The sequence below is a fragment of the Rana temporaria genome, chromosome 3 (genome assembly GCF_905171775.1).
Source record: "Rana temporaria chromosome 3, aRanTem1.1, whole genome shotgun sequence".
In the NCBI taxonomy this organism is placed as follows: Eukaryota; Metazoa; Chordata; class Amphibia; order Anura; family Ranidae; genus Rana; species Rana temporaria.
Window position 1 is genome coordinate 7,899,367 of NC_053491.1, and position 8,663 is coordinate 7,908,029.

Consider the following 8,663-nt stretch of genomic DNA (forward strand, 5'->3'; position numbering starts at 1 on the left):
TCATTTCTTCAGTGTTGTCACATGAAAAGATGCAAGAAAAGATTTACAAAAATGTGCGGGGTGTACTTACTTTTGTGAGATACTGTAGATGTAACATACATAGCAATAATTTATTATTATTTATTTATATTATAAAAAAAAAACAGCATAATAAATTTAATATAAATAAAAATAGTAATATAAAAAATAAAGATAATAATAATATTAATAAAAATATATTAAATATAATATTAATACTATTAAATTAATAATTATTAATAATATGAATAAATAATGATGATATTATAACAAAATTATTATTATTGTTATTATTAATTTACACTGTTATACAAGCTGTACACTCACTACACAACATTGTAGATACAAAGTGTCATTTCTTCAGTGTTGTCACATGAAAAGATACAAGAAAATACAGAAATGTGATGGGTGTACTTACTTTTGTGAGATACTGTATCATCTACATTCTATGGGAGATACAACTGTCACACAAACCAATTAATATACACTTCTTATTGGAGTTTTCTTTTTACCAAAGATGTAGCAGAAACACATGTTGGACTTAATTGATGAAGAAATTCGATTTTATTTGAATTTTTTATTTTTAAGCCCGATATTTTCTACTTTGTCATAAAACATATCTGTCTTTTTTTCTGCTTATATAGAAAAAAAAACTCAGTGGGGCTCAAATTTTACCAAAAGAAAGCTTATTTTATGTGAGAAAAATTATATAAATTGTCATTTGGGTTCATTGTTTCGTGACAATTGCCAGTTAACCGGTTCCCTACCGACTCACATATTTTTACGGGGAGGCAGAATGGCTCCCCTGCACGAAACCCCTATATGGGGGTTCCTTTAACCACTTGTTTACTGGGCACATAGACCCCGTACATGCGGCGGTTCCCGTGGCTTCAGGAGCGATCCGGGACGACGGCGCGGCTATTCGTTTATCGCCCCGCTCCGTCTCGATCGCTCCCCGGAGCTGAAGAACGGGGAGAGCCGTATGTAAACACGGCTTCCCCGTGCTTCACTGTGGCGGCTGCATCGATCGAGTGATCCCTTTTATAGGGAGACTCGATCGATGACGTCAGACCTACAGCCACACCCCCCTACAGTTGTAAACACACACTAAGTGAACCCTAACTCCTACAGCGCCCCCTGTGGTTAACTCCCAAACTGCAACTGTCATTTTTACAATAAACAATGCAATTTAAATGCATTTTTTGCTGTGAAAATGACAATGGTCCCAAAAATGTGTCAAAATTGTCTGAAGAGTCCGCCATAATGTCGCAGTCACGAAAAAAAATCGCTGATCGCCGCCATTAGTAGTAAAAAAAAAATAATAAAACTATCCCCTATTTTGTAACGCTATAAATTTTGCGCAAACCAATCGATAAACGCTTATTGCGATTTTTTTTTTTTAAACAAAAATAGGTAGAAGAATACGTATCGGCCTAAACTGAGGAACAAAAAATGTTATATGTGTTTTTGGGGGATATTTATTATAGCAAAAAGTAAAAAATATTGATTTTTTTTCAAAATTATCGCTCTATTTTTGTTTATAGCGCAAAAAATAAAAACCGCAGAGGTGATCAAATACCACCAAAAGAAAGCTCTATTTGTGGGGAAGAAAGGACGCCAATTTTGTTTGGGAGCCACGTCTCACAACCGCGCAATTGTCTGTTAAAGCGACGCAGTGTCGAATTGTAAAAACCCCTTGGGTCATTTAGCAGCATATTGGTCCGGTCCTTAAGTGGTTAAAAAAACTATTTTTTTCCTGAGTTTATATGTATTCTTCTACATATTTTTGGTTTAAAAAAAAATGGCAATAAGTGTTTATTGATTGGTTTGCGCAAAAGTTATAGTAGCTACAAAATAGGGGATAGAATTCTGATTTTTTTTTTATTTTTCTTTACTAGGAATGTCGGTTATCTGCGATTTTTCTCTCACAACATATATATATATATTGAAAGTTATACAGCAAAATACATCAGAGAATATAGAAATTATATTTTATAATTCTATCAAAATTGGTCATGCGTTTATATTCACCTGATCCGGACATACGCCACTGTCTACACAGGACTCTCCCTGGGTGGGCGTCATAACGCCAGAATAACCAAAGCCAGGATTTCAAATTTGAAATATATACCAAAGTGTGGCAACAGAGCATAAAAGACAGAAAAGAGAGCAAAGAAAACAAAGGAGTGTTATATAAGGATCACCTACAATGGATAAAAGTCTCAGCTGCCGTCTCAATATAAAACATATATCTTACTAGAGATACAGTGCAACCTCTGAAAAGGAGCATAATCCGTTCCAGGAGAATGCTCGTAATCCAAAGTACTCGCATATCAAAGCGAGTTTCCCCATAGAAGTCAATGGAAATGAAAATAATTTGTTCTGCATTGACTTCAATGGCATTCAATACCAGATGTGGCCAGAGGTGGCGCCAGAGAGCCTCGGAAACACATGGAAAGGCCCGAAGACAGCTCGACTGACCTCGGGAACTGAGTATTTCCAAGTCTTTCCGAGTATATCCGAACCCCACCTCATGCCAAACGCGGTACTGCACACCACTGTGGCTTGAATCCTGCACATCTTGCGAGACAACAGTCGCAAACCGAGTCAGGATTTTTACAAATACAGCGCTCGTATTGCGAAAAACACTCGTTAACCGCGTTACTCGCAATCCGAGGTTCTACTGTATATGAATAGGGGGCTGTAGTACTTACTTCAACTTCTAGGGGCAAATCGAAAGCTTTATCATCAGACAAAAATATTCGCTGTGCTGCAGTCGGTAGTCACATAATTCTACTTCACAGCTATAACCGCATAAATCCACACGGGGGCAGCACCTAAATAAGACCAAACAAATTTGTTTAATGCAGAGGAAAATAGTTCTATGCACTGACGAAAAATTTGTTTTTTTTCCTTTTTGTTTCATTTGTTTGTTTTTTTTTGCTTTTTTTGGAAATTCAAAAAATTTGTTTTGTTTTTATGTTTTTTTTTCGAAAATTCTGAATTTTAGAATTTCCGAAAAAGCAAAAAACGAAAATGAAAAAAACGAAGGGCCAGATTCACAGTGGAGATACGACGACGTTTCTCCTGATACGCCGTTGTATCTCTGTTTCTATCTATGCGGCTGTTTCATAGAATCAGTTACGCATAGATAGCCATAAGATCCGACAGGTGTAATTGTTTTACACTGTCGGATCTTAAGATGCAATACCGCGGCCGCTGCTGGGGGGAGTTCGCGTCGTAAACCAGCGTCGGGTATGCAAATTAGCAGTTACGGCGATCCACGACGGATTTTCGCGTTCGCTACGTCGCCGCTAGTCTAGTTTCCCGTCACAAAGTTAGTCGTCGTTTTTTGGTGCCTTAACTTTACACAGCAATCGTATTGCTGTATAAAGTATGGCCGTCGTTCCCGCGTCGAAATTTAAAAAATAACGTCGTTTGCGTAAGCCGTCCGGGAATACGGAATTATGCTACGCGCGTCGCCGTTCGAGAAAATGACGTCACGGCGCGCAATGCACGACGGGAGTTCGGAAACGGAGCATGCGCGGTAGGTCCGGCGCGGGAGAGCGCCTAATTTAAATGGCACACACCCATATAAATTGGTCCGCCTTGCGCCGGAGGCCGCCGGCGTAGGTTTTCATCGCAAGTGCTTGGTGAATCAGGCACTTGCGATGAAAAATTGCGGCGGTGTAACGTATCTACGATAATTAGGAGGTGGCGCCAGAGAGCCTCGGAATCTACGATACGTTACGCCGCCGCTCTTCTATGTGAATCTGGCCCGAATTTCCCAAATTTCCAAAATAAAGCAAAAAAAAAAAAACGAATGGAACGAAAACAAAAAAAAAAGTATTCGGAAATTCTAAAAATTCCGAAAATTTCCCATTTTCGAATTTTTGATTTTCGAATTTCCGAAAAAAATATTGAATTTGAAAATTCGTAAATGCAAAAATGCGAAAATTCGTAAATTGAAAAATTCGTAAATTCTAAATTTCGGGAATCTGAAAATTCGGAATGAATGAATTTCTCCAAATTTGTTAAAAAAACTAATTCGAAACTCAACAAATTGCACATGTCTACACCTCATAACAAGCTTAATAATCTTGACCATACAGGAGAATCTTCAGGCCGCACAGGGGCGGCAGAAGCGGTGGTATGATTGCACCGCCCGGAATCACACCTTGGCTGTAGGGCAGAAAGTTCTTGCCCTCAAGCCTACCAAGTCTGACAAATTACAGGCCTCTTGTCAGGGACCCTACAATATGGTGACCAGACATCCCCGGTTTCCGGGGACAGTCCCTGGATTGAGGACACTAACCCCGGAGCCAATCTGTCCCCGGATTTGTCCCCACATTGCAGTGGAATGGAGGGGGGCATCTGGTACTCTCGCCCCGGCTGCAACATTTGGGGGGGTGCAAAATCACTACTGTGCCTCCCCCCAAGTGTGCTGTGTTGCCCTCCCACCCAGGAACTCCTGTTGTCCAGCCTGTCCCCCATGATCCCTCTGGCGGCCCGTGTGTGTGTGTGTGTGTGTGTGTGTGACAACAGCGGAGGGGAGGGGCGGTGCAGAGCGTACGGCGGCGGCTATTGGAGAAGCTCTTGGCAGGGGATACTGAGGAGCGGTTGGGTGTCAGGAATGGTACCTGGTGTTGGGGAGTGCCCTACTCCGATAGATTTTCATGGAGGCCATGGAGAGGTGAGCAAAATCAACCGATCTCCACTGTTCATGAATCAGGTAGGTCAGTGTAGTGGTCAGTATATAACTCAGGTAGGTCAGTGTAGGAATCGGGTAGGTTAGTGCAGTGGTCAGGTAGGTCAGTGTAGTGGTCAGTGTAGGAATCGGGTAGGTCAGTGTAGGAATCAGGTAGGTCAGTGTAGTGGTCAGTATATAACTCAGGTAGGTCAGTGTAGGAATCGGGTAGGTCAGTGTAGGAATCAGGTAGGTCAGTGTAGGGATAAGGTAGGTCAGTGTAGGAATCAGGTAGGTTAGTGCAGTGGTCAGTGAAAGAATCCTGTAGGTCAGTGTAGGAATCGGGTGGGTCAGTGTAGTGGTCAGTATAGAACTCAGGCAGGTCAGTGTAGGGAGCAGGTAGATCAGTGTATGTCACTGTAGGAATCAGGTAGGTTAGTGTAGGAATCAGGTAGGTCAGTGTAGGGATAAGGAAGGTCAGTGTGGGAATCAGGTAGGTCAGTGTAGTGGTCAGGTAGGTCAGTGTAGGGATAAGGTAGGTTAGTGCAGTGGTCAGGTAGGTCAGTGTAGGAATCAGGTAGGTTAGTGTAGGGATAAGGTAGGTTAGTGCAGTGGTCAGGTAGGTCAGTGTAGGGATAAGGTAGGTCAGTGTAGGAATCAGGTAGGTCAGTGTAGGAATCAGGTAGGTCAGTGTAGGAATCAGGTAGATCAGTGTGGGAATCAGGTCAGTGTAGGAATCGGGTAGGTTAGTGCAGTGGTCAGGTAGGTCAGTGTAGTTGTCAGGTAGGTCAGTGTAGGAATCAGGTAGGTTAGTGCAGTGTAGGGATAAGGTAGGTCAGTGTAGGAATCAGGTAGGTTAGTGCAGTGGTCAGGTAGGTCAGAGTAGGGATAAGGTAGGTCAGTGTAGAAATCAGGTAGGTTAGTGTTGTGGTCAGGTAGGTCAATACTACTGTACTAGTGGAATGGACTCAGGGAGTGCTAAAAGTCTGGCGGGGGGGGGGGGTTGCAAAATTCTTGCCTTGTCCCGGGCGCTGACAACCCCACACTACACCACTGACTGTATATATAATATGAGGAAAATATGCGTATAAAATAAATTACCATTTGCCAATAAAAAAAATGTGGTCACCTCACCCTACAAGGTAGTGCAGGAAATATGTGACACTACCTACCTGGTAGCTAAGTGCTCAGAGGAAAAAGTGTGGCGGACCTTCCATGTGAGCATGCTCAAAGCGTACCGAGGGAGGCCAGAGGAGATAGCTGCCATATGTTCTTCAGCCGGGGAAGATTCCCGAGAACCTTCCCCTGCCAGAGCTACCGGTGAGAGATCGGGACAGAGCAGGTGTAGGGACAGAGAGATGGGCAGCTAGGGCCGGAGCAGCAGGACCAGGCCAGGCAGCGTCAGACCATGTTTCCCGCCAAGCCTGGAGACATTACTATGGCAGAGCACTGAGACACGCTCAATTTAGGAGTCCTCGAGCTCGCCAACAGCCCCCGGGCATCCCCAGTAATGTCGGTGCCAAAGCAGGATGGTACTACCCGCTTCTGCGTAGATTACCGCTGACTAAATGACTGACGCCTACCCCATGCCCCGGGTCGATGAACTGTTAGACCGCAGCGCCCGCGGTAATTTCCTAACTACCCTTGACCTATACAAAGGGTCCTGGCAGATTCCTCTGGACCCGGAATCTGTTCCGAAGTCAGCATTCATCACCCCCTTTGGCTTGTACAAGTCTAAGGTCATGCCATTTGGAATGAAAGAATGCTCCAGAGGATGGCAGATCAACTCCTCGACGGCCTTCAAGATTATGCCTGTGCATACCTGGATGACATTGCGATCTACAGCGATACCTGGGAGGAACACCTACTCCACCTGGGTACTGTGTAGTACCGGCCCAACACACATCTAAGAAGCAGGCCTCCGACCTCCCCTCATAGCCGGTCCAACACACAGCTGAAGAAAACACCGGCCTCCAACCTCCCCTCATAGCTGGTCCAACACGAACATGAAGAAAATACCGGCCTCCAACCTCCACACGTAGCCGGTCCAACACACATCTGAAGAAAATACCGACCTCCAACCTCCCCTCATAGCTGGTCCAACACACACACACCTGAAGAAAATACCGGCCTCCAACCTCCCCTCATAGCCGGTCCAACACGAACATGAAGAAAATACCGGCCTCCAACCTCCCCTCATAGCTGGTCCAACATGAACATGAAGAAAATACCGGCCTCCAACCTCCCCTCACAGCCGGTCCAACACACAGCTGAAGAAAACACTGGCCTCCAACCTCCCCTCATACCCTGTCCAACACACACCTGAAGTAAATGCTGGCCTCCAACCTCCCCTCATAGCTGGGACAGCACACACCTGATAAAAAATACCAGCCTCCAACCTCCCTTCATAGCCGGTCCAACACACACCTGAAGAAAATACCAGCCTCCAACCTCCCCTCATAGCCGGTTCAACACACACACACCTGAAGAAAATACCGGCCTCCAACCTCCCCTCATACCCGGTCCAACACACACCTGAAGTAAATGCTGACCTTCAACCTCCGCTCATAGCCGGGCCAACACACACCTGAAAAAAATACAAGCCTCCAACCTCCCCTCATAGCCGGCCCAGCACACGCCTAAAAAAAAATACCGGCCTCCAACCTCCCTTCATAGCCAGTCCAACACACACCTGTGGTGAAAAAAGAACTTCCTACTTCCAACCTGGGTACTGTGTAGTACCGGCCCAACACGCACCTGAAAAAAATACCGGCCCCAGACCTCCCTTCATAGCTGGTCCAACACACACCTGAAGAAAATAATGGCCTCCAACCTCCCCTCATAGCCGGCCCAACACACACCTGAAGAAAATACTGGCCTCCAACCTCCCCTCATAGCCGGCCCAACACACACCTGAAGAAAATACTGGCCTCCAACCTCCCCTCATAGCCGGTTCCTCACACACCTGAGGAAAATATCGACCTCCCCTCATAGCCGTCCATCACACACCTGAGGAAAATATCGACCTCCCCTCATAGCCGTCCATCACACACCTGAAGAAAATGCCGCCCTCCAACTCCCCCCATATTTTTTTACCCTTAGGCCCCTTTCACACGGTCGGACCTGAACGGCCACTCCATGCAATCCTATGGAGCGTCAAATATCAGCGGAGACATGTCCGCTGACATCCGACCCAATCCGATCCACCAAAATCAGACGTATGGCGATGTTCCCATCCATCCATGGATATCCTGTTTTTATCAGCCCTCCCCCATAGGAGACAGCGGCGCTGCACAAGCCCCTCCCCGCTCAGTGAGCAGAAGAGGGACCTGTCATCCGCCGGCTCAGCGAAGAGATCTACTCCTAAGCTGGCGGACTCCGTAGCGGCGGAGTCCGCCTCGTGTGAAAGTAGCCTTTCACTGCCAAACCAGTTTTTATTTTGTTTTGCTGTAAAACCATATTTGTTTTCATTTTTTAACCCTTTCACTTAATTTTTTTGTGTTTGTTTTTTAAAGTTTTCGCTGCATTTTTTTAACCATTTCATCACTTCTAAACCTTTTTTTGTGTGTGTGTGTGTTTGTTTTTTAATGTTTCGTTGCAAAAAACATATTTTTTTCCTTTTTTAATTTAACCCTTTCACTGCCAAGCAAGTTTTTGTTTTTATGTTTCGTGGCAAAAAAACATATTTGTTTTAATTTCTTAACCCTTTCACTGCCAAGTCTATTTTTTTGTGTTTGTTTTTTTAATGTTTTCGCTGCAAAACTATATATATATATATATATATATATATGTGTATATGTTGATTTTTTTAACCCTTTCACTGCCAAACCTTTTTTTGGGTGCTTGTTTTTTCATGTTCTGTTGAAAAAACATAATTTTTTTTTTTTTTTTATGTTTAGTTGCAAAAACCATAATTTTGTTTTCATTTTTCGAACCCTTTCACTGCCAACCCATCGTT